Source organism: Mustela erminea, chromosome 14 (assembly GCF_009829155.1).
Source record: "Mustela erminea isolate mMusErm1 chromosome 14, mMusErm1.Pri, whole genome shotgun sequence".
Taxonomy (NCBI): Eukaryota; Metazoa; Chordata; class Mammalia; order Carnivora; family Mustelidae; genus Mustela; species Mustela erminea.
The window spans coordinates 84,448,733-84,465,778 of record NC_045627.1 but is presented as its reverse complement, the minus strand read 5'-3'; the positions used below and the strand labels follow the sequence as shown (position 1 = coordinate 84,465,778).

General features: G+C 51.1%; 1 protein-coding gene across 1 annotated transcript in view; it reads left to right on the top strand.

Annotated features, from left to right (window-relative positions):
* The window catches only part of CHST15 (carbohydrate sulfotransferase 15), a 76,707-nt gene that overhangs the window by 24,837 nt on the left and 34,824 nt on the right, over positions 1–17,046 (top strand). The window lies entirely within an intron of this gene.

Here is a 17,046-nt window from a genome sequence, read left to right as displayed (position 1 = left end):
ACCAGAGACCTACCTGATGTGTCAGCAAAACCCAGACCCAGAGAGCAGGAATGCTAATAGGAATGGGAATAGTAGTAACGGGGGCGATGTGCTGTCATCTAGTCGAGGACTTAGGGGTGTGCCCGGCTCCTTGCTCAGCACCGTCCGTGGATTCTCTCAGTCCTCCCTTCACTTCGGTTAGACTAGACATTGTCATTATCATCTCCGGTTCCCAGATGGAACTGAGGTGGGCTTGGGGTCAGGCCTTGGAGCCAGAACCAGAGCCCCAGCCAGCAGGATGGGCCCTGTGCTTGTGACCACCACCCGGCTCCCGGAGCGGGGGGCATGCGGAGCCGCTCATCCGTGGAGCCTCTCGCTTGCCACCCTTGGCTCTGCCTGTGGCCCCTGGAGCAGGTGAGGACAGGAGGCAGTGACTCCCGGAATCATCCAGATGCTCCTTTTTTGCTTCCATTATTCTAAGAACTCAGGCGAAGGTTCTGGGAGCTTGGACGTTCAGTATCTGGCTAATTGCTTCATTTTCCAAGTTTAGATGCAACTTTTAAGGAAATTTGAAAACTTGGGGCTCCTGAGTGGCTCAGTTGGTTAAGCGATGCCTTCGGCTCAGGTCATGATCTTGGAGTCCTGGGATCGGGTCCCACATCTGGCTCCCTGCTCAGCGGGGAGTCTTGCTTCTCCCTCTGACCCTCCTCCTGTCTCATGCTCTCTCTCATTCTCTCTCTCTCTTTCAAATAAATAAATAAAACCTTAAAAAAAAGTGGAAAACCTGACTCTACTTGGGGGAAATGATGTTACCATATATCTAATTTTGTCTCCCCAAATTCCCGACAGCCGAGGCTTCCAGTTCGGAGCTCAGCTGCCCAACACGTAACATCCTCCCACGGCCCTCCTTGTCAGACTCGAAAATCACCTTAGGTTTTGGGGCAGCCTGACCGACCTTTACCTGTTAGACGAGAGCTTCAAACCAGATGGTGTCACAGGAGTCCAGCGCTGTGCTGGTGGCTTCTGCGCCTGACGGGAGGGCAGGTGTTAGAAGGTCCCCACGGACATCGGCTCTGGTCTGCCTCGCTCCGCCCGGCCCAGCCCCGGTGACAGAGCAGCTGGGGCTGAACGAGATGATGCCATTTCCCTGATGTGAATGGAAATGACCAGCCAGAGCATATCCATAAAAGATAAGCATCTCAGAGCTTCATGCTACCTCTGAACAATGTTCCTAATTTCTTCTTTGAAATCTCCCAAGAGGATTTTAAAGAGGCTTGAAGTAGGCTGCTCGCAGGAGTCCTGGCACAGTGGCAGGTCCTCGTGTGAGTGCGGAATGTGGGGTTCGGACAGCTGCTGTCCCGTCGCACGGGCTGGGGGCCTATGGGCCCAGTGACGCTCGGAAAAGGCCAGCCGGTGACTCTGGGATGTGCAAACAGCTCCTCTGCGCCAGCTGCAAAGCCCCTTTGTGGAGTGGCAGGCGGGGGGTGGGGGCGAATGAGGCAAAAGCAGGGGGCTGAAGCCGAGGTGTGTGCTAACTCAGGCTCTGTGTCCAGAAGGCCCTGGAGCCTGGGGGGGCCGGGGGAGCCGCCCTGAGGAGGGAGGTGACCTGCAGTCTAGGGAGGGTGCCGCCCTGTCCCAGCTGAAGCGGCTGTCTCTTCTCCAGGTAGTGAAGTGAGCGCATTTGGCCATCCCCCGCACCTCGAGGGTTTGTTCCCCTCCTGCAGTTTAGCCTCGGGTTTTATGGGTTTTACGACTATGACGGCAGAAAGGGTGTGAAAACCTCAGAAACACTGAGTCAGCCACAGACGGTCCAGCCAGGTCCTAACTGTTTGTCCTCAGAAGGTGGAAGGTCATCCCGGTGCAGGGACATTTAGAAAAAAAGATCAGCCCCCATCGCTGTGTGAAAGTGTCCAGTCGTTTCTCCCAGGCGGCCTGGTGACAGGAGGCGTGGGTGAGGCCTGGGAACGGAGGCAGAGGCAGGGACAGACATGGCCTGGCGGCCAGGGTGGGAGAGAGCCCCGGGTTCGAGCCCCAGGTCGTGTGAAGCACCCCGGGTTCAACCCCCGTGCCCGTCTCTCTGCCAGAGCCAGTCCCCGCTCACAGGCCCTGCCTGCCCCAGCCCTGTCCCGTGCCACCAAGAATCCTTTAACCCCGAGCTAGTTTCCCCCACCCGTAAAACCCAGTAAGTCCCCCAAATTCATGAAATGGAGGAGCGCATTGAATTATAGAGGGGATTGGTATTTTCTCTCTTCCGAAGTAGAGAAGGGGGGAGGGGACGGGCCACAGAAGAAAGAAAGAAAGAAAGAAAGAAGGACAAAGAAAGGTAATCCGGATCTTTAGTCCACTCTCCCTACTTGACGTTTTTGAAACCTTTCCAAGCCCTTTATAGGAAGGGAATGAAAGCGACCCGGAGGGAGCAGGGGTCTTTCTTTCTTTCCTTTTGTTGTGAACGCAGTCCTGGGATTTGTGGCATTGTGCAGAGAGATGGTGGCATCCAAGTGTGTGCAGAAATTTGCCTGAAAGGGGGTTGTAAGAACTGAAGATGGGTAAAAACGGAACGGAAAAAACAAACCCCTGGCCGCAGATAAGAATCATATAATTTACTAAGACGTATCATTTTGTGTGTTCTTAAGCATGAAAGCTAATTTAGAAAAACGAGGGTTGTACTTGACATTGGAGGGAATGAGATGCAGTCGCAGGCCCCAGTGGCCTTGGCTTCTGCTCCCTAGGAACTGGGGCAGTGGGGGCGGCTCTTGGAGGCGTTAGGAACCTGATGCCGAGGGGGCCTGGGCCAGCCCACGGTGCTGTGGTGGAAACCTGTGCCCGCAGCCAGCCCAGCAGACACCAGGAAGTGGGTTGACATAAGGACTCATCCTAGAGAGGCAGAATTTCACCGTGCAGAAATTTGAGTTCTATTTTAAACACCACCACCCCCTGCATTTATTGGGAATTCTCTATTTGCGATGTGCTGTATTTTTATGTGTTTCCTGCCTCCTGCCTCCCTTTCTCATATTCTTCCTTTAGGAAATAGTGGTACGAGTGAATGAAGAGGCATTCTAGCTGCCGTGGAGATCCGGTACATGGTCAGGGTCGGGGCAGCCCAGGAAGCACACACAGATGGGAGCTGGTAGGGGTTGGACGGATGAGCGTGGGGTCCGACTTGGTATGGGGTCGATGGGGGTCCTCGGCGGACATCTGAAGGGTGACCGGAGTTCGTGAGCCAGTGGTGTTGGGGAAGGGGGTAGGTAGCCTGGGGAGCTGAGGGGTGGCAGTGGGATAAATGGTAGAGGGGTGGAGGGGGCACCCAGGGCCTCTGTTTCTCCCTTTGTCTTCCTATAGCATGGTGGGAGAGTGCGTGATGTCCCCCATTTACAGCCCAGTGGCCCAGAGCTCCGAGGTTAGGTGGCCTGCCCCAAGTCATCAGCTGGTGTGGTTATTTCAGGATCTGGTGGTGTCCCTGGGCTGCAGGTGCCACCAAGCCCCGTGCTCTGCTTAGCCCCCCATGCCTTCCTGTGGGCTCCAGGTCCAGTGCTCGGGCTTTGATTCCACAGCCTCTCCTGGGCTTTTGCAGAGATGAGGAAAGCATCACGTAGGCCCTCGCGCTGTGTAGAAGAAAAATTCTTACTGACTGTGAGCAGCCTCGAGGTCTGAACAAGTGTGTGTTTTAGCCAAATATTTATTTTGCTGAAACAGAGACCAGAAGACATCTTGATAGCGAGTCAGCCATAAGGACTTCGTTAAAGTCATTTTTTTTTTTTTAAAGTTGAGACTTTTTTTTTCTCTCTGCAGACAAGTCCTGACCTTTATAACGAGGCCTGAAGGCTTCCCAGATCTATATGAAAAAGATTCCACTCTTCTCTGGGTCATTTGACCAGGTTGCTTTGTTTACAACCTTTGTTGTTGGGGTCCAGAGACCTGAGGGTCCAGAAGCGTCTCGCAGCCCGGCTGGCTGATTTCCTGCGCAGTGTAGTTCCCTTCTGTTTCCCTGTCCTGCTTTCCCTGCTTGCGGAGAAGAGGCCTCTCTCCCAGGCGAGCAGCAGCCCCTGTTCGCCAGCCAGACGGGCAGGGAGGTGGCTTGCGAGAAACGGAGGTGTTCTAGGAGGACGTAACCTGTGCGATGACACTTCAAGTTTTGAAACTTGGAGGGTTTTTGAAAAATAGAGGCCGCTCAACACTTCGAGAGTGTCTCCGCTTCATGGAGAAGGGAATTCCTTGTCCGTGGCTTGGCCGTACCCACGTTCCGTGTCTGGGGGAGATACTCGTCTAGATAACCCCTGCTTGGCCTGTTTCTTTTACTGAGTTGGGTCTGTGGATACGAGAGTGCGGGGAGGTTACCTGAAACGGGGTCTGTTTTCGTCAACGTCTAAAGGAGGCTTTGAAACCACTAACTTATGACTTGATTCCTTCTGGGGGGTCTCTCCGTCCATCCGAAAAGCAGGGCTCGTCTCCGGGGGTCCTGGTGGCACTGGGGTCTTCGTCATCGTGTCACCACGGGCAGGGCTCCCGTGCAGGCCTATTTCGGTCTGTTCAGGCCTGGCCCAGACGAAGCCGTTGCAACCTTCCTCCTTCCTGCCTCGCAGCCGGACTTGGCTGGGTCTTCACACACAGTCTGGCATCCCTCCGCGCCGAGCCGGGATCCCCGCCGCAGTGGACGGAGGGAGAGGAGGAGGGAAGCAAGGAAGGTGGCTTGGTTGCTGCTCCCTGGGCGCCGGGTGCCAGCAGCTAGCACCCCGCGCGGATTACCCCCGAGTGCCTGGGGCGGTGCGGTAGCCGCGGCCGGCGTCCATTCTCCAGGTGAGCAGACTGACGTCCAGAGGGGGAACAGCGTGCCCAGGGGCGCACAGCGACCAGATGGGCATGTGTGTGTGCTCACATACTTTTTCGTCTTTTTTCTCTGCCGCTACGTTCTTCTTTCCACGAGGCCCATGGGCCCATTCGATGCCTGTGTGCTCCTATGACGCGGGGTCCTGGGTCTTCATCGTCGAAGTCTCATTTGGCATCAGCAAACAGCACAAGGCAGTGTCCTCCAGGGTCTCCTTTTGCTCAGGGACCCCTGGTGCTCTTTTGGCCAGTGCGCCGGCAGGATTGTAAATTATAAATGAGCGTACCCGCTCCGGGGTTTCCACAGCAGTGGTGGGAAGGCGGGGCGCACTCCGAGGCCCACGTCATTCTGAGATGGAGATGGGATTTTTTTGTTTTGTTTTGTTTTAAATGACAGTGGAGCATTATGGTCAGTCCAGTGGGAAGACGCTGTCCATGCAGAGGTAACTTGGGAAATGCCGAGATGAAGTGGGGCTTGCGTGTAACGGCCCATTGGTGCTGTGCACAAAGCCCTTTGTGCCGCCAGGCCCTGCCTTGAGGGGCCCTGTGGCCTCTGTGCCGTCCCTGCAGGCCACCCGAGCTGGGGATGGGGACAAGAGTGCACTCTTTTCCCACAGAAGGGGAAACCAAGGCTCAGAGACAAGAACCCCTATCTTGGGGGTCTTGGCCCGGTCCATTTTCCACTGGTCATGCCATTTTATTCCATAGTTATGATTTTTTATTTCATCTTTACTATCTTTGTGGTGACAAAAGGAATGCTTGTTCTATGTGAGGAGACTTGGAAGGCAGATGGAGACGTGTAAGTGGAGAGCAAATCCTTCCCACAGTGCACCCCCCGGCTGGCGTGAGTGTGTGTGTGCAGAGACAGGCAATGTGGGTTCAGATTGTTTTTGAACCCAGCTCTGTGTCTTATTTGCTGAGTGATTTAGGATAGGAGACATCACTGCCCAGAGTCTTAGTTTTCTTATCTGCAAAATGGGGCAATTACATGTACCTTTAGCACAACCTCGTCATCAAGGGAGATGGGAGGCAGCACAGTGCCCGCCACAGAACAGGTGCCCGTTCCTGTGGGTTCTCCTCCCCCTGCCCGATGGCAGTGCTTCTCAAACTCACCTCCAGGGCACCCTGAAGGCAGAAGACTATTCCCAGTGGGGTGCCCCAGCTGGCGCCAAGCAGTGTGCAGACGGCAAGGCAAGCTGTGACTCTGGGCAGATTCTGTAGCACTTAGTGATAAATCTGAGCTTAACTTTACTTAAAAACAATGCTTTTTATGTTGGAAATGTTTATATATTTTGAACATGGGGGCTTCAAATTGTCTTGTAGCTTCCTGTAACCCTTGGCGCACCTGCCCACACCCCTGGGGGCTGGTGTACCCCCATATCCCTGGGGGGCTTGTGAACATCCCCACACCAGTGGGGTCCGTACACCCAAGCTGGGGTTGGTGCTGGAGTGGTCCTTGCCTCTTGCCACAGCTAGTAAGGGCCAGGCCCATGGGCCGACAGTGAATGTTTATTGCCTGCAAACAACACCCTGGAGAAATCCATCTCACCTTGTCCTAAAACACTCCCTCGGACATGGTGATCCCATCAGATGGTTCACTCGTCTCATCAAAAAGAAATAAATTCCAAAGAAGTGTTTTCAGGAGGTTCTTTGTATTCAAGGGTTAAGCAGATTCTTATTTTGCTTATCTTTGAAAATAAAACAATGTTTAAAACTATTCAGATCAGCAAAGCCATCTGGTGGGGAGTACGCAGCTGCTCTCCATTCAATTGTGCCGCCTTTAATTTATTCATTGAAGGGTGCCGCTGTACATCTGCAAAAATCCTTATTTGCACTTGGTTTTGAACATGTGAGCTATGTGTCTATGCGAGACCTCCCTCTTCTTCGCCCGAACTGAAGGACATCTGGGTTGGCTCTCCCCTCTTCCTGAATTCCGGTCCGAGCCGGCGGGAGGGTGCTGGGGACTCAGCTGGGGCAGAGCCACCTGGCTCCTTTAGGCCCTGAGATGTCATCTCTGTGCCTTATACTTGGAGCTGCGGCTACTTTTCATTCACTTTGCTGTTTGTGTTAAGGGAACACTGTTGAGTGGCAGCTAGAACCTGGCAGGTGCTGGAACCCTTGAAAGTGTGCAAAAAGAAGAGTTAATAGTATATCGCATAGCTGGGTTCCTGATTACTGCACCATGTGCTGTGTCTGCTTTGGGAAGAAGAGGATGAGGGTCTGAGTGGTGCCGGGGTTTGCCTCCAGTCAGTGGCTGATTAAGGGGCTCAGCAAGTGCTCTGCCCAGGCCTACTGATCCCCAGGTCTGCTGTCTCTCTACTCTATGTCATAGGGAGGAGGAGGGATGCAGCATCCCGTTCTCCGGGCTGCAGTTTCCCCATCTGTGAAGTGAAAATGCTAATCAAGCTTTCTTCTTAGATTGCCATGATGTATAAACAGGGTGATTTGAAAAGTTCCAGCCTGGTGTCTGGGCAAAAGGAAGCCCTACTAAGTTGGAGCTCATGTCACTGGTATTGTTGTCACTAAGTGGCTAAAGTTCTGTTCTGGGTTTGCTTCTTCACTTATTAACTTAAAAAAAAAAAAGAAGACTTAGTGTGTACCCATCCAGTGCCAGGCACAGTAGATACCGAAGCTTGTGTGGGAGCTCTGCACTGATTGGAATTCGGGGCTGAGCATCCCTGACTCTGCCCTGAAGAGCTTACAGGGAGACAGGGTGGTGGGTTGGCCGATGGCTGCTCTTAGAGAATCTGGCGGCCTCAGTTTCTAAGCAGGTTTCTCCCAGAGCCGCTATCTTACCTGACGGTGCGGTGTGGGAGCGAGGTCATGAGCTCTGCAGCCAAACAGGCCTGCAGTTGCATTTTGGTCCTGCTGCTGGCTAGCCATGGTGGGGCTCTAAGTATGCGTTCATTCCAACTGTGCCTCAATCTCCCCTATGTAACACAGAGGTCGCAGTGCTGACCTCAAAAGATTACCATCAAGAAGGGAACCCACGTTAGGGCACCTGGGTGGCTCAGTTGGTTGAGCGTCTGATCTTGATTTTGGCTCAGGTCGTGATCTCAGGGTTGTGAGTTTGAGCCCCGTATTGGGCTCCGCGCTCAGTGCAGAGTCTGCTTGAGATTCTCTCCCTCTCCCTCTGCCTCTCCCCACCCACACTTTCTGTTTCTTTAAAAAAAAAAAAAAAGAAAAAGAAAAGAAGGGACCTCACATGGTGCATTCATCTTCTGGGGTCCCTGAAAACCGTATTTTGGGTCTGCACAAAGGGTGATATTTAAGTTTGCGTTTTGAATGCCTTAAGACAGACTAAACTTCTTTTCCTTGAAATTCTTTACCTTAGGCAACTGTCATTGCTTTCTTGCCAAGGGGCATTAGGCGCTCAGGTTTCCCAGCAGGTTGTGGAAGCTTGTCTCCAGTAGGTTCTACCTTAGTAGAAAACCGCTGTCGGTAGATCTATGAGTCTGAGTGGGAAATCTAGTACCTAAATCTAGTGTGGATTTGCATTACCCCTGGCAGTAAGAAAATGAACCATCGGAAATCGTTTCCCCCCCCAACTGGTTTCAGAAAAAGAAAATTGTCAGCCGTGTCACAAAGACCTTGCACATCTTGTACACATTGAAGTCATCGTGTGATGCAGCAGCATGAGCATCAGAGTCTCCTGTCCACCGTTCCCTTCTGAGAAATTCCTCTTGTGCTGCACGTGGCAGAGAGACAGGGCTGTCTGGCTCTGACCCTATCGGAAAGCCATCAGCTCAGAGGAATATTAAAAAGATCCCATTCGGGACGCCAGGGTGGCTCAGTTGGTTAAACCTTTGTCTTCAGCTCAGGTCATGGTCTCAAGGTCCTGGGATCGAGCCCCACATCGGGCTCTCTGCTCAGCAGGGAGCCTGCTTCCTTCTTTCTCTCTGCTGCCTCTCTGCCTGCTTGTGATCTCTCTGTGCATGTGTGTCAAATAAATAAATAAAATCTTAAAAAAAAAAAAAAAAGATCCCATTCTTTCCCCTCCTCCCCCAGCCTTCAACCGGCAGAGATCCGTGGGTCTGCGTCCCTGTCGTGAGGCGCCTCTCTGCTCCGCAAAGCGGAGCTGGTTCTCCTGGGGTCTGCAGACTCTTGGGGCTGGTGGGAGTGGAGCGTGGGGGGCTGGGGACAGCCCTTGAAATGGGATATGTGATTCTGAGTGTGGCCATGTTTCTGGAGATGGTGTTCTAGACGTCGATGGAATGTTCCAGAAGTCCTGTATTTCACATGTTTGTTGCCTCAGCAAATGCAATCGTTGCTTGATAAATATGTGCTTAAGGGTGTGGGCTAAGGAGAAAACACTTTTGTGTCTTTTGAGCTAATTGTGCAGCTTTTTAAATTTTGCCTAGCGTAAAGGAGGTATGCCCCAGCTTCTTAGTGCTTGCTACAAGACCACTGGCTTCTTAGCAGCCGTAGAAGACATAAAAATGATGCCAGTGGGTCTGTATCAGGGAAATGGTCCCTTCAAATCCTACACCTGTGAGTGTCTGGGCTGAAAGAGGTCGTGCCGGCTCCGACAAGGAAACAGGCCCAGACTTACGGTGACTTGCCGTGGGTGACCAGCGAGGTTAGTGACCAGGACGGGAGGGAGAACATGCTGGGGGGCACCCGCTCAGGGGCCCCTGCACTAGCTTGCTGCCTCATTGGGAAGGTAGCACTTGTGTGGCTATAAAATTTCAAAGCACAGAGTAGAGGTTCCAGTCTTTTCCCTTTGATGCGCAAGAACAAAAGGGGCTTCCGTCTGCCTCCCCGCCCTATGGGGCCCTTTCCATTCCTCCCTGCTGTCTTAGCTTCGGCGTTCTGTGAAGGGACCAGCCCCCCCCACCCCCCCACCGTCCGCTGCCCCACACTTGGCACCAGGCCAGCCTCTGCAAACCTGGTCCCTATCCCGCCGCCCCCCCCCGCCACTCCCTGTCCTCCCGTGGTGCCCGTCATACTTTGCAGCTACAGAAGAGGCGCCTGCAGGATGAATACGGTCTGAATTACAGAGTCTGAAATGAGACCATTTAAGACTCGAGGCCGACAAGGTCACTGAAGGAGGTACCTGCCTTTCCCCACCATGGCCACCTCCCACACGTCCAGGGCCACCTGTCCTGTATCTCTGTGCAAATCTGTTCTTTAGAAGAGAGTTTCTGAAGGGATGGGAAGGGGCTGGGAGGAACGTCCAGACTGTCCGAGGCCAGGCTAGGGTGATGGTGGGCAGGGCTCCCCGTTGATGAGGTGCGAGGCGGGGTTGGGGGAGACAGGGGTCAGGGCGCTGGCTCTTTACGAGGAGCTGCGTGTCCTTGGGGAAGTACAGAATCCCACTGGGCCTCGGTTTTTTGGTCTGTGAAATGCCTGGAGGAGCAGGTACCTGCGGTTTGGATTCCCTGGAGTCCGTCCGGGTGGTGACCCGGGGCCCGACTGCCCACCGTCCTTCTTGTGGTGTTCCAGGTCTCTCATAGCCTGAAGGACTTCACAGTCAAAGTCCCCAGGAATCCTCCACCAGTTCCTTTCAGCTCTGACCTCCCATCTGTAAAGCCGTTAGCTGAGCCCAGCCCTTTAGACCTTTGGCAACAGGCCCGTTTCTGGAAGACTGACCCTTCGTGGTAAGCACTGAGCAGGTTATGGATGGAGGAGCCTTGTGAAGGGGCTGAGCTTTTCCCAAGTTGCACCTCCAGCTGTCTTAGACTCCCCAGGGCTCCCCATCTTGGTGTCCAGGGCACCCGAATAATCCCAGTCGGGTCTGCTTGTTAGCATCTCATTTCTGCCGTAAAACTGGGCTGTTCCCTCCTCCTTCTCTGTGCCGCCGCTTGCTGTCCCTGCTTCTTTGCATTCATTGTTTCAGATTAGTTGCAGACAGGAAAATAGGACACCTGTGCCTAGCATTCTGTATACATCGTAGGCAAGTCGGCCTGGAGCAAGGGCCTGAGAGCTTCTCCTAGAAGAATGCAAAGAACACCCATACTAGGTCTGCCAGGTGCCAAATGCCGGATGAAGCTTTTTATATCTCCTCTCTCATTTCCCCTTCACATCCACATGAGGTGACACAGATAGTTTTGCTCCCATTTTACAAATGAAGGAATAAAGTCATAGGATGGTCAAGTCATTTTCCTGAGATCACACAGCTGGCAGGGAGAGGAGTCGATGGAAATGCAGGTCTGCCTCACTCCAAAGCCTGTCAACACTTTGGATTGGTCAGAAAACATCCCAACTTTCTACCGAGTTGGGAATCATCCGGCCTCTAGACCAGATGCAAGGGAGGCTGGCTGTATCCTTAGGAGATCTGATCACAGAGGAAATGCCTCTTTCTTCCCTATTTCGTGGGACGTAAGTCTAGTTACATACCGTAAGGCATGGGAAATAGTTATTATTAACAACTATGTTGATAATGAATTTACAATATAGTCAAGGATGCTTTAAAACTAGTTTTTAAAAACTGCCCGTGTTCTCGCTGACACACATTATGGGCACACCAGGAAGACCCTGCAGGTCGCACAGTTTGAAACCCCTGTTTTAGACAAAGCACAGATGAGGTGTCTCTGTCATCGCGGAAGGGGCATCCTGGCAAGGACATCCTAAGGACTAGGCTCTAGGAAGGGCTTTGCTCAAGGAAGCACTGAGGAAATCACAGCGGACCGAGAGCGAGGCAGGGAGAAAGGTGTCTTTATCAGGAAGTGGGGAGAATGGGGTCAGTAGTCCAGATAACAAAGAACAGCTGAGGTTGTCATAAACCCACATTTTGCCAGAAAGTGACCTGGTGCATGACATTTGGGCAGTTATGTCTTGTTCGAGAACAGCTGCCATCTGGGTTTCCAGCACTGTTTTGGCATATCTGCTTTTGGCATTAGCCAAGGGGTTCTATTAGGCAAAAGCATTGATTCAGTTGGGTCTGGGTCTTTGGATGAATTGCTTTGGCCTGAATCGCTCATGATTCACTTTGCTCATATAAACACACCTTTTGGAACTTAAAAACAGAAAACTATACTGGTTTAACTTAGTAACACCTAGTGCTTATAACCTGTGGAAGAGTGTATCGGTTAGCTTCTATCACGTACCAAACCCCCCACCCGCAAGCGCTGCGAAGCCACCATGTTGTTCCCATGGTGATGGCAGAGGTGTAGAGGGTGAGTGGGTACATGTGATGAGTCTCAAGGCCTGGGCTTGGGACTAGCACGTTGTCACTTCTGCCTCATTCCATCGGCTGAAGCCAGTCTCTACACTCAAGCTAAGGGGCGGAGACTTGTATCCCTGTCTTGTTGAAGCGGCTGCACAGTCATTCACGTGAAGGAAGGCAGACTACAGGGCAGGTTGATAAAGGAACAAATAATGCAATCTACCATAAAGCAGTAATCAACTGCTCCTCACCAGATAATTCTCGTGGTCTAGGACTATGTCTATATAAAAAGAGCCAACATTTAAAAAAAAATAAGATTTTATTTATTTATTTGAGACAGAGCGAAAATGAGTGAAAGAGAGAGAGAGCATGAGCAGGGGGTGGGGGTAGGGTAGAGAGAGGAAGAAGCAGCTTCTCCACTGAGCAGAGACTCCAATGTGGGGCCTGATCCCAGGACCCTGGGATCATGACCTGAGACAAAGGCAGATGCCTGACCATCTGAGCCTCCCAGATGCCCCCAAAAGAGCTAAGATTTATTGAGCACTTACTATGGGCCACTCTTCTAAGCACTTTATATGAATTGATCCCTTAATGCTCACAGCAGTGCTCTGGTGTAGGTCCTGCAAGCGTTCCCCATTCACATGCAGGGAAACAGGACGGGAGGATTTGAACGATTTGCTCAATGTCAAAGCTGCATCTCCCACCTCCGGCACCTAGGCTCCAGTTTTGTGTGTGATCTTTTACTGTCAGGGGTTTCTTTTGAGAATCCAGAGGCCCAGATCACTTCGGGGACTTGCCTAAAGTCTCCAGGTGGACACCGCTTTGGTGTCCTGGCCCACAGACCTGCTGACTGGCTTCCTTCCTCTGACTATAGCCAGTGAGGATCATTGAGGCTTGTTTTTTTATTCTGGTGATTGACTGCATTGTGATCAAAAGCATAAAACTCCAGCTATAAGGTTGAAACTGGTCATCTGTTGTTTGTACAGGACTCTCCAGGCTTGCTGTTTCTCACTCTCGGGGACAATCTTCTATCTTTGAGTTAAATATGAGACATGTTCCTTCTTATACTTGTTGATGAATGTTCCTTGAAGAAATGTATTTCCATATGCGTAGCCCAAAGAGAAATGTCAGCAGTTAGACATGCTAATCAGAAGAGAGCCTTGTGTTTTAGTAAAGGTCACTTAAGACCCATCAAATTTTTTTTCCCTTAAAACATTCAAGTCAAATAATGTAATTAGCTATTTTTTTTCCTTTCTCCTCCCCGAGGGCAGATGTAAATGGTCTACCTAAATGAAGCTATTTATTTAAATCCATCCAGATTTCTTTTGAAGTTTTGTACATCTTTCTTCTGCTGTATCAGCTCATAGCTACAATAATTTAATAAGTTTTTCCTAGGGTGAAATTGGATGCCCTTTATTGATCTTACACCGAGGGGGCATTCAATTACTTACTCTAAAGTGGTATTTCTGGGTCTCTCAATTACAATTTTGTTATAAATGGCTTGCTAATGATACTTGGGGTGCATAGGTTAATAGGGGGCATCCTAGCCAAGGCTGGGTAATTGAACGCTTTCTATTTTGGGATCAGTCATCTGATCTCGCACAGGGGTCCGGGTTCCCACACTTGCTGTCTGCCTCTGTCGGGCACAGTGCTGAGCCGGGGCTGGGAAGCGAGCTCACTGAAATGTACACCTGAGTACTTTGGTTTAGTACTCGCACAGGCGTGCCAGGGGTCCTGACTCATCTGAGTCGACAGGCACCAAAGTGGGAACATTCCAGACAGGTAAAGCGCAAGGGATGTGTGCTGCTTGTTTTTTTTTAAGGAGCACTACCTGAGTGTTCGGTTCCCGTGGCACTGTTCTCAGGATGGTCTGCGGCGTTCGGGAAAGGCCAGTTCAGGAGTATAACAGCAGTCCCTTTTCCCTTCAACACAGTCACATTGATTCAATTTTTCTTCACTGGATTATGTTGGTTAATACGTCTTGTAAAGGTCCTTTTGAGAGAATACGTGGCGTGCATGTTTTGCACTTGGACAAACGTCAGCCCGGACTCCTACCTTCCAGACCCTACAGGATCTGGCTTCTGATTCCTAGCCCCCATCAGTCCCAAAGCCCAGGGTTCTATCCTCCTGGGGGGGGTGCTGGGGTTTACTCCCCAGCTTCTGTCCTTCACAGGGTCTTTACTTCTCCTGAGCCCCATGTGGCTGGCTTCCTTCTCATCATTCAGACGTTACCCACCTCCCCCAACTACTGTTCTCTGGACATCCTGCTGCCGGACCCCCTTTCCTGTTCGGATGCAAGTCTCACCTGGGGATGGAGGTCAGTGTACAGAGCACCCCCTGACTACAGCCCCTGACTAGATCTGGGTCTAGTGCTGCATTAGAGAAGGCCTGTCATCGCGGTTTCCTTGTACTTTCCCTTTGTGTTTCCTTCACAGCCTTCATCGGTGCCTGACATTGTCGTGGTCATTGGCTCTTGCCCTGTAGCCCCTAACTCCTGGGAACATACAAGCTCCAGGTGGGGAAAAGCCCCTCTGTCCTGGTTTCTTCTGTACAACTCCCATCCATTCAGCCATGGCTTGGTTTGGAAGCCTCAAAACCCCAGGCCCTGCACTGACAAGGGCCACAGCCGTGTGTGGGATATGGTCATAGGACTTATTTTTAATCGATATCATCAAGGGGTGTTTCATACTAGATACTGGTCATATGTTTCAGTAAAACTTGTAGGGTAATTTTATATTGTTTCCCCATGACAACAAACTCCAACTCTCCAGACACCAGCTGAATTGCCCTACAATTCAGTTTAGTTCTGATCGTAACTACCCAGAGCTTGCACAGACCCCACAAGTTAAGGGTTCAGACCCCCAGGATTACCCCACTTCAGATGCCAGTTACAAGCCTCGGGGTCTGAAGGCTACCCAAGCTTCTGTCTGATCTAGCTGCCAATTCCAAGGTTCCCACAAGGCCCTCCTTAGGCCTGATAATTCCTTAGACCCATGCTGAGAACTCAGGAAAATGCCTTATTTACTATTATCAGTTTGTTATAAAGGATACAACTATGGAAGAGCCAGAGGGAAGACATGCCTGGGGCAAGACCTGGGGGGGAGGGGCGCGGAGCCACCCTCCCAGCACCTCCACAAGTTCACCAGCTAGAGGGCTCTCTGAATCCTGTCCTTTTGGGGGGTTTTTATAGAGGTTCTGTTACATAGGCATGATTGATAAATCATTGGCCTTGACAATTCACTCACTGGCCTCCCTGGAGGTTGGGGATGTGGGGCTCTAAGTTCCAACTGTCTAATGGAGGCTTGGGCTTTCTGGCCATGAGCCCCATCCTGAAGCTATGGGGGGGGTTCCCCACAAGAGTCATCTCATTAGCATAAATTCAGCTGTGGTTGAATGGGGCTTGTTATGAATAACAAGATGCTCCTCTCACTCCTTCACTGAGGAAATTCCAAGGGTTTTAGAAGCTATTTGCTGGGAACTGGGGACAAAGACCACATGTTGATTTTGTATTCTGTTCCCCTCTGTCTTCCATTGGCTTTGGGTCTCCATGACCCAACCGCACCTCCAGCACTACCTGCCCCAGGCTTGCCCCCTCAGAAGGGATCTGCCCAACAGAAGAACAAACAAGTGAATGAGTTGTCACCCCAGGTCTCAGCTCCCTGTTCTGTGTTAAGAAGTGAGACGAGTAGGTCTGGCCGGAGGGTGCAGCCTGCCCCGGGGAACGAATGTTTGGGCTCACCACGTCCCGGAGCCTCCCTGTTGAGCCTGTCAACTTCCCCAACGACCCAGTTAGTTGGCTTGTAAGAAGAAACCTTTGTTTTTGTTTAGGAATATTTTGCCCATTCTGTTGGGTCCAGATTTTGTACATTCTTGTGTTGGAGCTTCAAAGACTCTGTTTTTTTTCTTTTTAAAAAAATCTAATTAGACTTTCTGCAGCCAGAGGCACAGAAGGGTGTGAACACACTCCCCACTGAGATCCTGGTTGGAGCCTCCTTTTAGCCCCGTTTGGCCTTGTCTTCAACATGTAAAAAAAAATGTTTTCTTGGCTTAGCGATAGGATTTCCAAGTAGGGGATCTTGCCCTTTTGTTTCTTTGGTTTGGAAGAATTGTTTGTACCAAGTGATGGGTCAGAGGTGGTTGAGTGAGTGGGAGGCAGGGATTGGAGCCTTGAGGTTCCTGTCACGTCCCTGCAACTTCTCTCAGAGATGAGCGGGCGGCAGAGCCCCGGGTGTTGGCCTCGTTCCAGAATAGTTTGCTCCCGAACACCCCCACTCCTCTGCTCTTCCCAGAACTGCCTTGACCCCAATCTCGGCCTCCCTTAACTAGCATTTTTCAAGCTGGTGCCTTGTGACATTAGTGAGAATTCCATGGCCAATTATGTTGTGGAAATGTTGCATCTTTTAGCTTTGTCCTGTGGACTCACAGGGATCATCAGCATATTCAAGGCCCCCAAAGTCCTGTTGTAAAGAAGTCTGATTGTGTTCATCTTACCTTTGCCTTGACTAATTTAAGCACAGAGCACATATCAACAAGATGCAGAACATTGAGAGGGAGACATTTTAGGAAGCGCTACTTGGCTTTTTCTTGGTCAGCCTATTTTGATAAAGCAGGGGCCTTTCTGTCCAAGAGAAGGGAAGGTTCCTGCTGGTGAGTCCTCATTGTTCAGCCTTCCAACCAATACGAGCAGGCTTTAATGCAGAGTTGGTTAATCCTACCTTCTCTGGGGACCAATAGGATCGTTTGAGGGCTGTGTGTGTGTGCCAAGTTGGAGGTGAGTCTACGGCCTTTGGGTAACTCTCAAGCCCTAAGGAAAAATAATGGGATAAGATCTCCCATCTTTGATTCCACTTTGAACATTCTTGGCATTCACTGACAATTAAAAAACATAATCTTAATGGTCACTGATGATGCTGTTATGAATGTTGCCTACCTTTTAGGGGATGCAAATAAGTATGGGTAGACATTAAGCAAACTCTTTATGTGCGTTAGCTAATTTAATACTGGCTTCAAGCTTGTAAGTGAGGTTCTCTTGCCCTGATTTTACTGGGGAGGGAGGCAAAGCTCAGAGACGTTATATGGCCCCCTGGAGGTCCCACAGCTAGTTAGTGGTGGTCTGCCGTTATTGGAAATGAAGTCTC